Source organism: Hirundo rustica, chromosome 8 (assembly GCF_015227805.2).
Source record: "Hirundo rustica isolate bHirRus1 chromosome 8, bHirRus1.pri.v3, whole genome shotgun sequence".
Classification (NCBI taxonomy): domain Eukaryota; kingdom Metazoa; phylum Chordata; class Aves; order Passeriformes; family Hirundinidae; genus Hirundo; species Hirundo rustica.
The window spans coordinates 29,847,441-29,866,939 of record NC_053457.1 but is presented as its reverse complement, the minus strand read 5'-3'; positions in this window follow the sequence as shown (position 1 = coordinate 29,866,939).

Below are 19,499 nucleotides of genomic sequence, written 5' to 3'. Positions count from 1 at the left end.
TCTGTCACTTCTGAATTCATAATTAGGATATTTTTCTAATGGCAAGTGAATGTTATTGAAAGAAATACCTACTTTGTCGTTACAGGAATAAGCTCAGCCGTCCTGAGGAGTGAGGGGCTTGTAACACAAATAAGGCCTGTGAGTTGTTAGACTGAACATCTGGGGCCTTCAGAGTGACTGTGTTGAAGCAAAAGTCAGAAAGGCAAACCATCAGCTCTACCACAACCGGTGTGTCACCAACAATTCTGATGGTATACTTGAGCAGACAAATATCCTCTGCTGCAGAATTATTTGCTAATTCAGAGTATTTTATAATAACAGATAAAGAGGTTCTGTTAGATTGCCTCTGCTGAGAAAATATATATTACAATATACCAGGCAGAATGAATGTCCCTTTCCACCTCTTAATTAGCTAATATCCTATGCAGCGTAGCTGATTCCTGACCCTATCCTGAGAGATCAGAAACATGGATAGCAGTGCACTTTGGTGCCATTTATTTGCTCATCCTATTTTAAAATGCACATGTACAAATAGCAAAATCCTCCACCAAGGGGTGAGCAGTCCTTGCTGGCATTGTAAAGCTATACAGATGAGTTACATCTATTTATGTCAGTGTGAAATTCTGAAGTGCAGACATGGTTTTCAGCTGTTCCAGGGAATTATTTTTCTTCTTGCACCAGCCACGTGGGTTCTTCAGTAGCTTGGGAATTTTGCAAAGGTATAAGTGACAGCGTGGTTTATGCACTGACTTTGATCTGCAGACTTCAAACAAATACACTCTGCAAGTGTTTGTCACAGACCCAAAACTCTAGCAGGAGCTGGAGCCCGTGCTGCATCCAAACGCAGGGAGATTGATTCTGGTTTTACACCCACATCTTACCAAGAGCAGGAACACATTTAACGAGATTTCTGCTTCCGGATCCTTGCTCCTTGCTCTTTGTTTAATCTCGAGTCACCTCTCACCTGCGCTGTCTCACCCTGGCTCTGTGGTTTGGAAGTGAGCTGGCCTTCAGCTGACCCTGGATCTCCTCGTGTACTCCAAAGAATTCAAAAAGCAGGTGAAGGGTTGCAAAGGACTTCACGAAGAGGGCAAGCAGCAATTTGGGTAAACCCAAGCAGCTTTGGAGCACATCATCTAGAGCAGCTCCTGAGCAAAAATAGTCTTGATGGTTGTGGTATTCTTGACCCAGGATGGGAAGATTACTCCTTATTTTACCTTTGCAACTCTGACAAGTGTTGTCAGGAGGCTGTGGCGTAGTGGAAACTCTCTGGAATTTCTTTCTTGGTGGTTTAAAGATATGGGGCTAAGCAGTTTCTTCTGGTAAAATATTTTAAGTGGTGACATAATTTCCTGCAAATAACTATCATTTTCAAACCTAATAAAAGTGAGAGCTTTATGGCCTGCATTAACTCAAACAGCCCTTTGGAGAATGTCTGACATTTTATAAATATTTATTGTCTTGCTTTCCTACCTGCTCTTAAATAATGAGAAACGTAACACATGGAAACATGGAACTATGTCGAGAAGGAAGATCTTGCGTTGCCTGGAATATCAGGCACCATAATTTGCCATTTGTAAACAATATTATTCTTACAGGGCTTGCAGGTATCAGGAAATCTTTATCTCAAAGCTGCTGCAGGAAATGTTCAGGGTTCAGTGAGTGGGTGCACTGTGACTGATGACACACTGGAAAAATTTACCTCCCTATTCTGGAAATTTAGGTCTTGAAAAGCCATAGGCAGCATGGTTGTAAATGGCTCTTGCAGAAGTACAGTGTGAAAGATTGCATAAAATTCTCTCATGGGAATGAAGCGAAGTGGTATTTCAAATATAATACAATAAAAATTGAGTTCAGTGTCTGATCTCCTTTTACTTAGCTGACTATATTTGCTATCTGACTTGCTATGTGGAAAAGACTACACTTTTCTTTTCCCCAACAATCTCATCTCTCTTTCTCTCTTAAATCTTTTTTTTTTTTTTTCTTTTTTCTTTTTCTTTTGCAAACAGCCCAGTGTAGTAGTTACCTACTTAAAAACCTAGGAACCTAGGGACAATGGTAGAGTATGGCTGCATTTAAAAAGCAACATTTAAAATACAACTTCTTGATTTATTAAGCAGAAGGAAGGTGGACTTTTAATGCTAATTCATCGAATGTATTACAAATTGTAATGCAAACTTGCAGAACAATTAAGACATAATTATTGAGAAGTGAAAGCCTGGCAATAAAACTTCTTTGAATTTTGCATTTTAAGTACGCAGAGTTGAATCTCAGAAATCTTTCTTTGGTAGAGATACTTGTGTGATAAAAGACAGTTCAATAAACGTCCCTTTATCCAAATGCATTTCCCAGATGATAGGGAAGATAAAATGATCAAGCCAGCCCAGAAGTGTTTTATTTGCAAGAATAAAGTGACTACTGAATGAGGTTTGCAGAGTTGTACTGAGAGAGACTGCAGTCCGAGCTGACTGGGGGAGATGGGACCTGGGGCCAAAGCACACGCAGCTCCTCTGGGTTCAGGTGCGAGTGGAAAATGTTCCTTTTGGTTGTGCTCCTGGAGGCACATCATTGTAGGATTTGTTTTCTGTTTCTGCTCAGGGACCTGTGTACATCACAGACAGAGAGAGGGACCGAGGCCCTCATGAGCCTTTAGCTCGTGTTTGTGCCCAGCTGATTTGGCAGGATCACAGTGGAAGCTCTTCATGATTCCTGAAGCAGAGCTCATCATGGGGCAGTAGATCACTGCCATGATGCACTGTTGGGTTTTTCTGGCATGAAGCAATTAATTCCTGATAAAGGACCTCAAGGATTGCCTTAAAAACCAAGGTACAGTAGCCCATACAAAGCCTTTTATTCGTCAAAGAGTACTTACAAAACTAAAACTTAGGGACCGCGCCCTCCCCTCCAAACCACAAACATCTTTGTGGCCAAAGATGCCAAGTTTCAGCCCTGCTTCATTAAACTGGTCAGAAAATCTTACTCGGCCTCTCAGGAGAGGATCTGGGCATTATTGCTCAATAGCACAACTGAAAACACTGGCCCCAGGCACTGAAGTGAAGCAACTGGATGTTGTTTTGCACAACCTCAGTCTGTGCTTGCAGGTGGCTTTGTGCAACAGTAGCTGCCCCAGGATGATAGACATGATTTGTGTCTCATATGCCTATAAACCTATCAGTAGAAGGAGTTATTAATGATCATAAGCCCTCATTATCAGCAATCTGCTGGATGCTCAGTCCATTGATTGCATTCAAGAACCTCTTGGAAAGGTGTAAAGCAGGAGCAGAGTCACCGTTGCATAATGAAACGATTATGTAATGAACGTGTAATTATGTAATGCATAAATAACATTAAATGTTGCCAAATGTTAACTGGATGAATCACTAGAGGGCAGATTATAATCCCTGCTGGGTCCTTCCCTGCTCGCTGCCCGTGGCACAGGGAGGCAACAGCTCCCAGCAGCAGGTGGGGAACAGAGGGACAAACCCAGCCCTTCCCAGCGCAGCCAGCAGGGACAGGGACAGAGACACACAGCCTGAGGTCAGCGAGTCAAGTGGAGGCTACATCCTTCTCTTCAAACATCCTTCTCTGACTTCTAGCAGAAATCTTGTTTATTGCTGTTTCTGGAAGTAAAATAATGTTGCTTTATATCTGGTTTCCAATTTATGGCAGAATCAAAGCTCCAATCTATTAATAGGAGCATTTGTGATACTATTGCTCGTTGTATGCCAAAATGTTTACAGGACCAAGGCATTTATGATTATTTTATAACCCCACTGGCATTTAAATATGTACCATATCTCGTCCTTTTTGGTTTGCTTTTTCTTTGTCCTTTCAGAGTTTATGCAAACTTGTATATCAGTGTATATTTTTCCCAGTAGTAATTTAAAAGAATTTATATTTTAAGCTCACTTGAAGCCCATACCCCACTTTTAGACTTGGTTTTGGTGTTGTCATAAAGCCATCCTGCCTATCCACAGCCAGAACAACCATGGGGGGACCTGCTGTGTGTTATTTAACTGAAACAAACCAAAAAAGAGCTGAATGAAGTTTGAGATCAAGACAGTTCTCATCATTTCCTCCAATCTGTGGCATAATGATAAAGTCAGCAACGTTTCAATTCTTTGGATTTTTAAAGTAGAGAGAGACTAAATATAGACATGGAGGCCTCTCCCTCAACCTGCTGACCCTGAACCAAGTGACTGCAGGTTGCACTGACAAGAGCCCCATTGTCCTTTTCATTAATCAAACCCACTGAGCCAGGTAAATCTTTAAACAAGATGAATGGGCAGCATTTTTAGAAAGTAAAATAATTCACTAGGGTTTGGATGTGTTTCTCTTTAATTAGTTTGATGAGCACAAAGTCTGATGCCTTGTCAAACACCCAATATTAACTTCTGGTGCTGACCTAGAAAAGGAGCGTTGCAGAAGTAAGAAAATGGGCAGGTGAAACTAAGTGAATAAAAGATCTTCTTTTTTTTTTTTTATGAAGGCCTTTTGCCAGATGAAAAGAATCATTACCACAATGATACTTCTAATTATACTGTTATTAGGGTACTAGTGCAGGTTCCTATGGTGCATGAAGCTTTCCCTCTTTCAACAACTTGATCCAAAGAGGGTAAAATACAGGCATTAACCCTTTCACTGAGAATATCCACAGCTGGATATTCAGGCAAGCTAAAAGAACATATTTTATCTCACAGTCAAGTCATAATATCATTGATGTTTCTGGAAAATTCACAAGGGTTGTGTTGTTTTGTTTTGTTTTGTTTTTTAATTCAAATCATAAACAATACTGAAGAGTGAATTACCTGGCTACTGTGCATTCTTGCCAGAGGCCAAAGATGAAGAAATGATGATGTGTGTTTCTCAAAGTAGCCAAAAGGGAATGAAAATGTGCTTTATGGTTGATCTAATTGTTGCCTGACTGGAAAATGTGAGGTGAAGTTTCTGGCACTGAGTTGTCCAAATCACTGAAAGGAGCCAAGAGCAGATAACATACTGGGCTGCATACAACAGAGCTGTTCAAGGTCACTTTCAACTAATGAAGCAGCTGTTTAATCTATGAGGTGAAAAATACTTGCATTTTTTATAACTTGCAATCTGCAGGTGATGCTATAACATAACCTCAAGGATTTCTTTACTTTGGAGGACTGGATGTTCAACCCCTATATCCAAAATAGTTACAAAATCACAAGCAGCCACAGCCCAAGGTGTTAAAAATTAGATTCTCTTAGATTTTTTCACCTAGCACTTAAATGGTCCTAGACTTTGGATCCCAGGTCCAACCTGACTCAGCATCCTTGTCTAAAACTTGCTCTGTCCTGGGCAAACAGGGGATTTCTCACTGTTCTGGATGGATTTTAGCTCATGTTTTGTTCTTCAGGAGCAGATGGCAGGACCATAGTCAGTTCTGGCAGCATGGAACAAAATCATGTCATCTTCAAGGTAACCAGAGCAGGGGACTCGAACCTTTAGGGTTGCACATGTACAGAGTTACTCAGAGTGTTGGGTAGGTTGGAGCTCTGCCACGAGACATCCCGAGTCAGGGGCTGCTCCAGGACATCCAAAATCAGAAGCCTTTCATCAAAACAAAGGGAGAGATACCTAGAGGAAGGAATCTTGGAGCTCTGGGTTATCCCTGAGGCAGATGACCTAAATGCTGGGAGAAATGAGAGTTTCCATTAGAAGGAATTGAGCAGGGCCAGCAGATCAGAAACTGCAACAGCAAAACACGTAAAGGCAAAAGGAGAATGGGGAGCCAGGAAGGGAGATTTCCACAAAATGGGGGGGAAATAACGCTGTTCATGTATCCCTGACTTTCTGTGATGCTCAGCTAGTGATGCTGCAGTTCCATGACACAGCTCATGGCAGTTTAAAGCGGCGACGTGGCCACAGAGGTTTTGTGAATCCCAGAAGCTTCTCTTTGATGGATAAGTAGTTATTAGCTCTTTTGAGACCGGGTACCATTTGGATAATTGGTGAGTGGACTGTGACCTGAAGTACTGATAAACTGGAGGGAAATAATTCAGAATTCTTTTCCATTTTTCTCCATCCTGCTTTTGTTTCATGTTCGCACAACTCAATCTAAAACATGAATCACTATTTTCATAAGAGAAATAATAATAGGCATAATCTGGAGGGGAAAAAAAGTAGTAATACTTGTTAATATGGGCAGAATTCAATTAATAAAACACCAAACCACATACTGTGTGTGACTTCTTTCTAAAATATCCTGTTTCCTATTTTAATAGGCAAATATGTTGTCTGTTGTGGTCAGCCTTTTAAAGACAACAGAGTTTATCCCTTCTGCCCCATTTTTTAAATTTTTGCCATTATCCACAACTTGAAAACAAAGGCCCTGGTGCTTTATGTCTAAAACTGGTGGGAGTTCTGTTTAAAATCACGTGTGACTTCATTTATGAGCATAAAGCAGCACTGGTCTACGTGATGTTGCAACATTGTCAGGCATGTACAGAAAATAGACCTTTTCAAGAAACATTAAATGAACAAAAAGTAGGACACTTACTCCAGCTCTAGCCTTTAATAAACAGATTTCCGAGTGGAGGAATTGCAATACTGCATTCAGCATGAACTGCAAAACTACCTCAGTTATCTCCTGCCCAGTCATTTGTTCCTGTTTAGTTAATAAATACAAAATGTTTTCAAATTTCTTAGGCAGTGTTCTTCTTTGTCGACATCTTCAAGGCCTCTACTGTATATAATCTCTCCACAAATATGGAGTTTAATAAGGAATACTCAGATTTTTAAAACTTGTTTATAAGACCTGTTTTGCTGATGCTTATAGATTTTTTAGGTTATTTTACTCTAACTTTTTAAGTGTAAAGGAGATATGAAAGTTATTTTTGACATAATTAGAAACCTAAAATGGAAGTTTGCTCGCTGAAAGCTATATCTTGGAGTTCTTTTGCAATACAAGTTAATTAACTGGATTTAGATATTTGCAAGATGATATATTTAATGGGATTACTGCTCATATAATGTTCTCAGTGACTGATCTGGAATCCAAGCCTGGGGAACAGAATACCGAATTTCCAGCTCTTTGAGAGTTAATGTTGTGTTAAGAGAAAGTACAATCTGAACCTCCTTGTTGATGAATGGCGAGGTTATTCTGGTGAAATGGAGCCGGTGCCTACAAGGGCTGCACGAGGCAGATGCGGGAGCAGGAGCGCGCGGGGAGCTGCATTCCTGCGGGGCTGGGGCCACGGGGACACCCACACCTGAACTCCTGGCAAGTTCAAGGCAATTGCAGATCTCATCCCGGCATAATGGCCCTTTATTCAGCCCCTGTCTCCCAGGTAGGATCAATTAGATGCTCTGGTCTGCGGGCTTAAAAAATAAACACTCGTGTCTTCGTTTGCGTTCAGGGTGAAAATGAAGATGAGTTTCTTTGCTGCCTGTTCCTGCTGTGGATTGAAACTGCTGTTACTGAATTTTTTTCAAAATATTGTCTTTTCAATTAAAAAAAGAGAAAAAAAAAAAAAAGGGGGGGTGAGGTGGGAAGTTAAATGATAATTTACTCTGGGAAAAAAAATTACAGTAGACCTGACAAAGAATATTTCCATGTGCCAATATATCCCACATTAGTGTCTATCTTCTTTTTAAGGCAAATATATTTCTGCGTGTCAATTTGGTTCACTACAATGTAAGAGTTTTGCTCACAGCACAGGATTTCTCTAATGAATATGATAATTTAAATCTCATGATCAGAGTACTACTTTTTAAAGAAATTTGAACATTTTTTGTTTAAGTGCTATTAAGTGTTTCAATATTAGCTCAGTCAAATAACTATTAGATTGGGGAATCTCATTTTAGTGGATGGCTGTGTAGCTCTACCGTTCTTCTATATTGTAATATTTTGAAAAAGTAATTCATAAGTAAAATGATAATTTGTGTTTAACCAGTATTGATTTTAAAATTTAACCAGTGTTCAAAAGCTCCAGAGAATTCAAATATCCCAACATTTTTATTTGTGAGACTGATTTTTAATTTTAAATTTTGCTCAAATGAAGTCTAAAATAATTAACTGGATAAGATCATTCAGTTCACAGTGGCTCACCAGTGCCCATGCTGCAATGCAGACAAAAATCCCACAAAAAGAGGGAGATGCATACCTGCATTCCCCCCAAGTCAGAGGTAAAATACCGTTGGAAATGATGTGGGTTCAGTTTGTTTATGATATTTTTTTCACCAGTTGTGGCTAATTTCGTATTACATATTTCACCTTGAACATAAAAGCCTTGGTTTAGATGAGGTTGTGTGCTCTGGTCAGAGGGTTTCAGTGACACAGATGAGAAACAGAGTGAATTTACCTCACTTTGCAAAGTCAAAAGTGAGCGGTCAGCCAGAGTCGTGCCAAGGCAACCTTGAAGTCTGCAGTTTTACATGATTATTAGGTTATATTTGTTCCAGTCTAAGCATTTTAGTACTTGAATAAACAGCCCTTATTAAGCTAAATTTAGACCTGTTCTATTTATGAATGCATGAAAAGAAGCCTGTTTTATTTGTCCTGATTTGTCTGTAGTCAAGACAACTCTGAAATGTGCCCCGTAATACAGGGCAGTCACCAAACAGACCACAATAAATTAATGGCTTACAGAAACCTCTTAAAATATCCTAAGATCACATATTTGTGAAGAGTTTGGGGTGTTAAAATATGATATTCTGGGATTTACCAGCAGAGGAATTTGAATTGTGCCATTGTATCCGTGTCCTACAGCATGATGTTCTTACTGCCAGTGAGGGCTTTCACTGATGCAAGCCCAGATACTGCATTTCCTTGACTGAACACCAATGCCACTGTATGAGAGAGAATTCATGAGCTGAAAAGGAATTTTTTTTCTCAATTCTTCAAATTATCTTCAATTTATCCCATGCATATCATTGCTGGAGGCATCATGGAGGAAAAAAGGATCACACAGCAGCTTTTTTCCATGTGACAAAATGACCTTGTGAGTTTAAAAAGCCAGGATTTCCAAAAGCCAGCTGGTTGTGGAAACAGCACAGCAATTTTGCACATCCAGGAGTGGCATTTGCAGGGAAAATACGGAGCATAAAGAACATTTTGGGCGGGCAGGGATCAGTGAATCAGCTGCCATTTGTCGAGGGCTCTGAAATGGCACTTGTGGGGCTTTACTTTGGCTCTCAGTATGTGGAATTACTGTTCTCCAGGATGGAGTTACAGCCACAGGCACAGATAGCAGGGAGATAATGAACTAATGCTCAGGAAAAGAAGGTGGTTTGACCAAGGAATGTGAATGAACGAGGCCAGGGACAGCAGGTCTGGTTTGACAGTGCTGATACCGGATGTGCTTGGGGAGTTTCTATCAGCTAGAACTAATACAGTTACTTGTGCAGGCTTATAATAGCAGGGGGAAACATATTGCAATTAAATCCCATTAATTTGAGTACTCCATTGTTAAAGAGAAATGTAAAATGACATCAGACTGGAGGAGCTTTTAAGAGACCGTGTACAAGATATGCTCTCTCAGAATACATCATTTATCAGACTGAAATGCTTTGCACAGTCAGGTGTTGCCAAAATGTCTGCAAATGTTATGACAGTAAGAAAATATATGTTTTAGAATGAACTGATGATGCTGTTTTGTCTTTTCAATTAGTCTTTAATTTATTTTTTTTCGGTAGCCCGTTCCATTGCAAGTTAAACTGAAGCTAAATCTAACAAAGCATCTGTGTCTAAATTGGTGTCATAATTCTCCATTTACAGAGAGAACAGTAATTTTGAGCACATCTTGACAGATGTATTTTACAACCTTCTTCTATCTTACATCTTCTATCCACCGATAAGTGAGAAAAATACAGAGTTGTACTATTGTAATGGCAATATCTGAAAGCACACACACACACACACACACACACACACAAAAAAAAAAAAGAAAAAAAAAGTGCTGCTTTATTAATCAAAGAACAATGTAATTCTCTACTAATAGCAGTTTGGAAAACACAAAATGAAGCTAGAGCAGTTGTGAATTATCATCCATTACACATATTAATTGACAGTGCACTCCAGGAATTAATTGATCTGAGCGTGGGATCTGGCAGTTATGGCAGATAGGAATGCTCTGCTCTGAGAAGAGGGAACATGCAGTGCCAGTGTAAGCTGACAGCATTCTCAGGCTCCTCAGCAAGCAGTAGGAAATGCTTTCCATGCTCATGATTTACCCTCACAAGGAGCCACTGGAGATCCTTGGATCAGGCCTGGCAGCACTTTGATATTCTCAATTTCAGCCCAAACAGAACATGCACACGGAGCAGCTCATTGGGAATGCATTTGGCAGCCCAGGGCCACCAGCTTTTCCCAAAATGAGAGCCTGTGGAAAGCAGTTTTCATCTTCCAAAGCCACTGGCCTTATGGACTCCAGCTCAAATCAGTTTCCAAATAATGAACCTGCAGTTCAGTTTCTGGCCAAGGCGAACGGGCGCACGAGAAGTCATTCAGAAAGGAGATGAAAAGCTCACATTCAGGATGCATTAATCTGAAAACAAGTGTACTTTTGTGTCTGGGGAGTATTATTTTCATTGCCATCAATTTAGAACATAGATAGACTGTGATTCTAGCTTCACTATCAGGTTGCCCCGCAGGCTGAGACCCCTCCCCAGGCCACTCTATTTAATTTAGACTAATCTAAAGCTAAGTGAAACTTTGTACCCTCTCTGATTTCTTCTTATGATGGGGAACACTCTGATTTCCCCTTCCCCAGTGAACTGCTGAGTGGCTGGAGGAGCAGGGGAAGGAGAGGTGCACAGGAAAATGCCCCCAGGTAAGGGGAATTATTTGTGCCAGCTGACAGCCTGTGAACAGGTGGATGGCAAAAGTGTTCAGCCACCTCTTCCATATCAGTTTTTATTAAGTTTGACTTCTACTTCACTTTCACACTGTCCTTTTGAAGGTAGCCTTGGGTACACGAATTTCTCAATGCATTGCCTTTACCAACAGATGGATCTCCCATGGTGCAGAATTAAACCCAGTATTTTTACTGCTCTTACACATTTCTTGTGCCCCTGCATTTGAAGTGAAATTCGACGTGGCAGGAATCGGGCTCTGTGTTTTTCATGTTGCTTTCTTCATGGGTTTCCTTTTTTTTTTTTTTTTTTTTTTTTTTTTTTGCCTGAAATTAAATTCTCAGCAAACTGATGCAAGGAGTTGGTAAAACAGGTGCCCCGAGGCAGATGCAGTGAGGACAGTGTGCATCCCTCATTCTCACCCTCTCTTTAGGAGGTTTTAGTGCTGGAAAGGGAGAAGGGCTTGGTGTGCATGCGTGGGACTCTGCATGGACAGGCGTGAGTTCAGAGCTGAGCCTTCATGCTCACACAGTGAGCAGGACATGGGGAGGACACGTGGAGTTGTGGAGACAGTCTGATATCATTAATTTGACACCATTTTGCAATCATTTTTCTAGAAAATTTTCATTTACTACAGCTGTGCAATTGCTTGTGAGATTTAGTGTCTGCGTGAGAACCTGTTCTGGGCAGCATCTGATGTCTGGACAACTTTGGTGACTTTGCTGCAACTTTTCTTGTTGTCCTTTGAATTTTACAGACTCATCCAGAGACCCTTGCTATAATTTATATAATTTCTCATAATTTAGGTTGGTTTGGCTTATGTTGGTTTTGTTGTTGTTGTTGTTGTTATATTTAATATAATAATAATAATAACAACAACAACAATAATAATAATAATGATAATTTGTTGGTTTTCATTTTCCTTTTCTTTTCTTTGTTCTTTTAACCCACGAAAATTACTTTCTGTGGATAAGCCAAGTGAAGAAAACAAAATCTGCCCAGTAACAATCCTCAAATGAGGATCACTCAGCAAGAAATACATAAAGAATCAGATTGTCATTCAGTTTGGGCTCACAATTTATTGAAATAATTAAGGAGATGCAACTGCCTGTGACTCTTAATGTTTTACTAAGAAAAAAATTGTGAATCTGACCACAGGCCTGAAAAAGTGACCTTCAGCAACACTTATTTTAAATGTGTCAATTAGTAAATTTGGACTACTCTGTCAATAACCAATAAATAAAATATCATGAACAAGAAATTAGGGTTAGTCTGAGTAGCACTTGTAAAATGTGTTTAAACTGAGATGTTTAATACTTAAGATGGAACAGCATAGAAATATTTAGCAGGTCTAAAAAGGTACTGCTATTGTAAATAATCCTGAAGCCTTTGGCTTCAGTATTTCCATAAAAAACAAACAAACAAACAAACCTGTTAGATGTGATGAAATTATTAAACTGATTAGTTCTAATTGACCTTAGATCTTAGAGGGAAAGATAAATTAGGGAAAGAGAGGTCCTAAATTTACCTCCTGGGTGCTGCTGGCCCTGATTATGTTTCACATACACAATTGTGGTTTTCTGATTTAGGATTGCAGTGCGAAAAAAAAAAAGTCAGCCAAAAAAAAAAAAAAAATCTTACTTTTGTCTGGTGGCTCACAAAACTTGCACGAACAAGACTTTTATGTGTGTGAAACTGCCAAACTGGAGCCAGGGTCGGAACTCTCAAGGGACTGAATATTGAGCAAAAGAGAGAAATGAAACAGCTGAGTTACTCCACCGAGAGACATATGTGGTACATTTACACATTTACCCACATGCAGAAGATTTTCTGATATGTAGATGCTCTCTTGAAAATTATGTTTGTGGTTGTCTGGAGTTGCACCAGAGCTGCAGGACCTATTTTGGCTTCTCAGGCAAATTATAGAGAGTTGCAATGAAGTTTATAAATGAGTGTTTATCCCTTAGAGAGAAACGGGTTTGGAGGAGCTCTGACAGCCTAGTGGGGGAATAACAAGTCCTTTGAAAACTGTTTCCATGTATTTGCCCAGGACTGTAAGGCAGTCTCTCTGAAGTAGAGTGTTTTTATTATGCCTTGTGTTAAAAAACCCCAAGAAATTATCGTGAAGCAGCAGCAATGTTGTCGCAATAGTAAAGCCAAGAAATTGAAGGGTATGGCTGACACTGATCCTAATTGATTGAGCTGACAGCTCTTACTCCAATCAACCACTTCCACCTCAATCATCTGAAATCTTTTATTTCAGTGAATCAGGTGTTAATTAAATTAATGAAATTAAATTGATCAGGCATGCTACCTTCACAAATCCCCCTGCGCGTCCTCTCCACTCCTGGAGAAGTAAACAGACAACAAACAGTGCTTCCTGATGAAAGATTGTCTTTCCCATGGCAGAAATCATAAATATTTCCTCCAAATACGGGAGAATGAGATGGGTTTAACAGTAGTGTATTTGCAGAGATTTTGAGCCTTTATCCTGGAGAGCTCTGCATGGTGGTAGGAAGTAACTAGGACTGCATAACTCTTCTCCCATTTCATTTTCCCAGGTGTCTTTATTTGATCAGTGTTTCACATTTAAATATGCAGCATGTGTTTTATGTTGAGAGAAAACCGTGCCATTAAATGACGGCAGAAGAAAACTGGAGTCAGAAACAAAGGAAACAAATACACTTGAATTATGCTGCAGACAGCATGAGAGAAAATGTCTATAAATACACTCAGAAACGAGCCTGCCTAAAAAGTGCATTGGGGGCTGGTGAAAACACCACTGACACCAAAGGAAATTGCTCACACTGGCTGAGGGTGGACACTGGAGTACAGGTACCACCAGCTGCAGTGGGTGATTTCCATCCCCATCCCTCCTGCTGTCCCCTGCTGCTGCAGGACTCGCACTGAAATCTCTTTGGTAACAGGGGAGGCTCTGGAGCACCTTCAGCAGAGCTCAGTGCTCTGACTCCTGGAAATATCTGCCCCGGATTGTACCAGGGGCATTTGGCCAGAAGCAGGGTTCACCCTGCTGGGAAATGCTCCCAAGTGGAGCAGACGAGGCTTCCACCCTTGTGTGCCTCCATCCTATCTCCCTGTCCCCTCCTGCTCCACTGACTTTTCTCTGGGGGTCAAGGTGACACAGGAACCTTCTCTAATCGTGGCCCATCTCATTCCAAGTGGACAGTTGTGTGTTGTTTCTGTATTCTTCCTATCTATCCTTTCTCATTTTCTTTCAGGTTGCTCTATTTGTTGCTGTCACGTGGGGTTTTTTCCCATAAATATTCTCTTTCAGCCCTTGATTCCTCTTTTTGTTACCAGAGTCATACATTCTGCCCCTTCTCACAGTAATCTCATGACCTTCAGGTAATATTCAGTACTAAAATAGGTGAAGTCCTTTCTCTTTCCCCAGCCAGCACCCAGTTTTCAGCCCTGCTAATGTTGTGTGCCCGGGGCCAAGCCAGGATGAGTTCCACAGAAAAGATATTCCTTTCTCTTTGGTAATTTAAGATGGAGACTGAGAGCCAAGGATGCAATACTTGGAGAATTACTCTTCCTGTAACAAACACAGTTTGACGGTGAGGAGCACAGAGAAACCTCCTAGCGTTTTGTCAGATACTCAAAAGTATCCTCAAAGGGTGGAATTTATGCTTCCATAACCAAAATCTTAAAATACAAGCAGCTGACTTTTTGCTTCCTTTTTTTCCTTTACTTTGTCCGTGTGGTATTCAAAGGTGCAAATAAGTAAAAACTGATTTAATGACTGAGTGGTGTGACCCTGCTTCTTGCTTTTAATACAATTGAAATTAAACTCCAGAAACAAGCCAGAAGAGAAAGATCTGAGGCTCACCATCTTATGGATACAAACATCAAATCTTGCTTGAGGATGGGATTTTCACCATGTGAGAAATCCTGGAATTTCAAAACTCAAACACATTGAAATACCAGTCCTGTCACTGCAAAATTCCACCCAGGTGTGTGGTCATACCTGCTTTTGGCCAAACTTTATGCCCAAAGTAATTTTCTTTCACCAGGAAACAAAACTTTTTCCATTATACTACTAGAGGATCAGGTCCCCTCATATTTAAATCTGTTTTACCATTTTTAATAATCCAGAAGTCTAGATCTATCCAAGGGAAAATTTCATTTAAAAGTCTGACAACAGCTTTAAATGTTTGGGGGGAGTTGGTGGGGTGTTTTTTTTTTTTTTTTTTTTTTTTTTTTAACCTGAGTAGAAGTGTATGGATTTTTTTAAAGTCCAAAAATTTTTATTGCCATTTTACATAAAATTCCAGCTGTTGTAATGAAACAGGACATTGAATACTCCATTTTTTAGCTGTCTTGCCCATCAGGCAGTCACACAATGATGGGAAGTCCTATCATGACAGCTCCAAGTGGAAGCTGTATCCATGTGTCACAACTGGAGGTGTGTTAGTAAATACCATATCCACGCTCTTTTTCCTTTCCTAAGAACATCCAAGAGGAAATGGTGGAAATGATGTTTAGTCCTGAACTTGCCTTCACTTTTTGGAAGAACAAAAATTAAAGCTCACCTAAACATAGAGGGAATGCAGACAATCACAGCTGAAGGATTAGTAGAAAGTGTTAAAAATATTATATGAAAGTTCTAATTACACAAAAAAATTATAAAATGCCCAGTAATTACAGTATATTGATTCCATTTTATTTTCTTGAAATGCAAAAACTATTTCAACACACACAGAATCAATAAACATAATTAAAATATGAGCTCATCAAAACAGTAATTAAATGTACTTAACAGCTTTTGTGGCTTTTCTCCATATGGTTACTGTGGGAGTGTGAATCTGGCTTGCTAGATAAATGTAACAAAATAAAGTGAAAGCCTGGGAAAAGATTACTGTGGTATCATAAGCAAATACAATAAAGTCTAGCTATATAATAAGTTCCAATAAATCAAAAACTTGACAAAGGAAGCAGTGTTTACAATTATTAGAGAGAAATTCTGGAGATTTATGGGATTAACACTATCATGGACTTAATATAGAAGCCAAATCATTTTTTTCCCCCCCCCCATCATTAAAGCTATCCTACCAGAAGACGTTCTGCTCAGTGAGAGGTGTTTGGAAGCTCTCTGGGCTCTCTGGTGCTGGTGACAAATCTCTTGACAGCTGTCATTCAGGGGGCAGCTCAGCTCCAGGACCTAATACTGCTGCTTGGAGCTGCCCTGTGGAGCAGCAAATCTCTCTCCAGAGATTAGATAAAGCAGCATGATTGCCAAGCAGGAAGGAAATTAGGTGCTTAAAGCACAGTGTGTGGATGCTTTTCCACCCTTCTCTCTTCCTCCTCCGTGGGCACATGTGCAGAGTCATAAATAATACAGAAAAATCAGCGGGCGGTGCTTTGGGAGGAAAATGTTGCTCAGCTCTAGAATGGATTCCTTCAGAAAACACCACGGGCACCTGTGGGCTGGGCTGCTCCTCCTCCTGCCTTTCCTGGGGTCCTCACATCTCTCCCTGCCGTGTCCTTGGAGATTCTAGGGGAGTTTGGCGTCCCAAGGCCATTTCTGCATCACTGCCATGACAGGCACGTGGAGATCACGTGTTTGTCTTCTGTGCTGCGTGGATCACAAAAACAGAGATATTAAAGGAAGCCTGGCCACCAAGGTAGGTACTGTGTAGCCAAAAAATAAATAAAAATGTTACAGGTGTGATGATGTGGTGACACACCTTCACTGCAAATTAAGAAAAGTGGCATATATGTGTGCTTCTAGAGGCCAATGCACTGGCAGTATTGATGACATTGGCCGTGTAAATGAACTTATTGCTGCCTCCTGTTTTCCCCAGCCACCCCTTGACCCGACAAAACAAGCACTTTTCACACTGTGATGCATTGCAGAGATAGACACAATTTCCTCAGCAGCTTGTGGCCACCAGCAGACCTCACAGCTCAGTGTTTTAAAAACGAGAACATTCATTTTAAAAGCTTTGTCTAAATCCACTCCCAAATCCCTAAAGCCAAATAAACTCAGAGGAAGGAGTAAGACATGCATTACAATTCCTTGCACACTTTTCCAGAAGCAATCACTGGTGCTTTTTCTCAGGCCTCACCATACAAAGTGTGTCCTTCTGTGCCAGTCCTGAGTAAAAAAAAAAAAAAAAGCTTTAGGTTGGTGAAGCAGAACAAAAAGGTTAATAACTCATTTAAGCCAGGAACTCCTATAAGAAACAGGAAGATTTCCTAAATAGGTGTTGTCAGGGAAGGAATCCTATTCCTGTTGTCCATTCCCTGTCTGTACCTTCCTCCTGGAACAAGGCACAGGGAGCAGGGGCAGGTGACACAGCAGATCTCGGTCCCCAGTGCATCATTCAGTGTCAGCACCCATCAGGAAGGCAGGAAAAACATCACTGCTTGGGTGTTTGCTGCCATCAGCCCCCTCTCACTGACAAGATTTCTTTCTACCTTTGTCCTTCATTACAGAGGTTAAAACAAAACAAAACAAAACAAAACAAAACAAAACAAAACAAAAAAAAAAATAAAAAAAAAACAAAAAAAACCACAAGAAAACCAACACCTTTTTCTTTAAATTATTCACTTTTTTCTTTCCTTCTCTTTTGAGAGCAAGTAATCTGTCTATAATAAGGCACAGGCCTTAACTTCTGAAATTCCAGTGTCATTTTTTAAAGCTTTGTGTAGGACTCAAATTGTGGGGGTAGAATTTTATTGGTATTCTCTAATGAGATACTTGCATTGTATTTAATTAATTTTTTTGTCACCTTTTTCCCCAACAAAAGCTAGTGGCTCTAAAGACAGAGACAGAAATGTAGATCTCCCACAACACAAGTATTTACAAAAAATCTAAATCTTTCAAAATCCCGTTTTCAAAATAAGGCACTAAGCTTCTTGACTACTGTTTTAAAATTAGTCAACGCACATCTGCAATTAGCCAGCTTCAGAAAATTTGAGTTTCTGCTTTTACACTTTGAAAATGAGGTACAATAACGTGTTACTGGGCCTTCAAATAAATTGTTTCCTGATTTTAACTGCATGCACCATCCTATTGCCTCTTCAGGATGGCGCTATGAATTTATTCGACTCTGCATCCAGTTTCCACGTCTTGTATTATGTTGCCAAGTAGGAGACAAAATGTCTAGTAATTAAGGCTGCTTTTAAAGTTTAAGATGGCCTTTTAAAAAGCCAAGATTGAAATGGAAGATTGAAGACAAAAATATCTCTTAAGAAAATGATTAAGAGAAAAAAGAAAATAAAAGGTTTATTTTAGACTTGGCCTGAATATTGAGTTACAATGGATTTAAAATATTCAGCAAGCAATAATAGCTAGGAAACAAATATCTGGCAAATTAGGCACTGCAGTCCCTAGCAGGGAGCTTCATCACCCTTAGAAGTAAGTTTTGCAGGCACATTGATTTTATTTTGGTCACGACTCAGCCAGTTGGATATAAGACTATTTCACTTCAGAAATATATATTGTCATAGGAAAATCTATTTGGTGGCCTTGGGTCTGAGGGTCTATGAACGAGGAGTGAGTTTCAATGTAGCAACTAAAAAGTTAATTAAAAAAAAAAAAACAAAACACAACACATCAAAAAACTGCATCATGAGAGGGAACAGGGAGGTATGGTCAATCTGCTGCCTTTAACCATTCATAATTCTGTTTTATTTTGCACAGCCCATGATAAGCCAGGCTGTGGATAGTGCTTTATTTGCAGAAGATGCAGATGTTGTGGCTACAGTGTGTTGGACTGAATTAGGCCAGGTTCTAGAAATTTTAATTTAGGTATCTCATGATGCCATTTTCCTTTGCAAGGCAATTTCTTTGGTGTGGCTACACCGCTTCTGTTACCGTGTGGTTTTATCCCTGCTGTATCCTCTTGGTAGCTGAGAATGACACTTAAGGGGCTGCCAAATCCCTGCTTTTATAAAGAATGGAGGCACGTTTCTTATCAGCAATTTTTAGCAAGAAACTGAAGGCAAATATTTAGATTCTGTAATGCTGCAATGATTTGTTTGGCTAAAATTGCTAAAATTAACTTTGTGATGCTCCTTAATTAGGAGGTTATACAACATTTCATTAAATGATTTTTAAAAATATTAATTATTTGAAAAAATATGGAAGTTAACTTTGGTGTCTTTCACACAGGACAGTAGAACCTGACTTCTGTCTGTCTTTCAATGGTACTGGTGACCAGCATAAATCTTGAAACAAAAGATTTAAATACGGATTAACCTCGTGTGCCCAGCTTTTACTGAACATGGAAGTGATGGAGAAGAGCAGCTAACACTGGGACAGTAAACATGGAGAGGTTAAAAAACCCAGTGACTTTTTCTGGAGGTGAGTGAAAGTTTTTGTGGTACACTACTGGCTTTTTATTTTCTGACAGTCTGAAGAGAACCTATTTAGGCATTGCTGAACACAATGCCTTATGTATTCTGGGGTTTTTTTGAAACAATAAATTGTTTTATTTTGTCCTAAAGACTGAAATCTGAACTATTCTTCTTTCTGGTAAAAAATCCCCCTGTTTTAGAGGGGGGAAATATTAATATGTCAGTAGACCTCTAACATTTGTAAAAAGTATAGTGAGCATATGTATAACATTAATGTCTCATGAACCTGAGCACGTGCGTAGCTCTAAACAGGCCCAAGTTTTGAACCTGAACCCTGGCAGCAGAACCTGCTC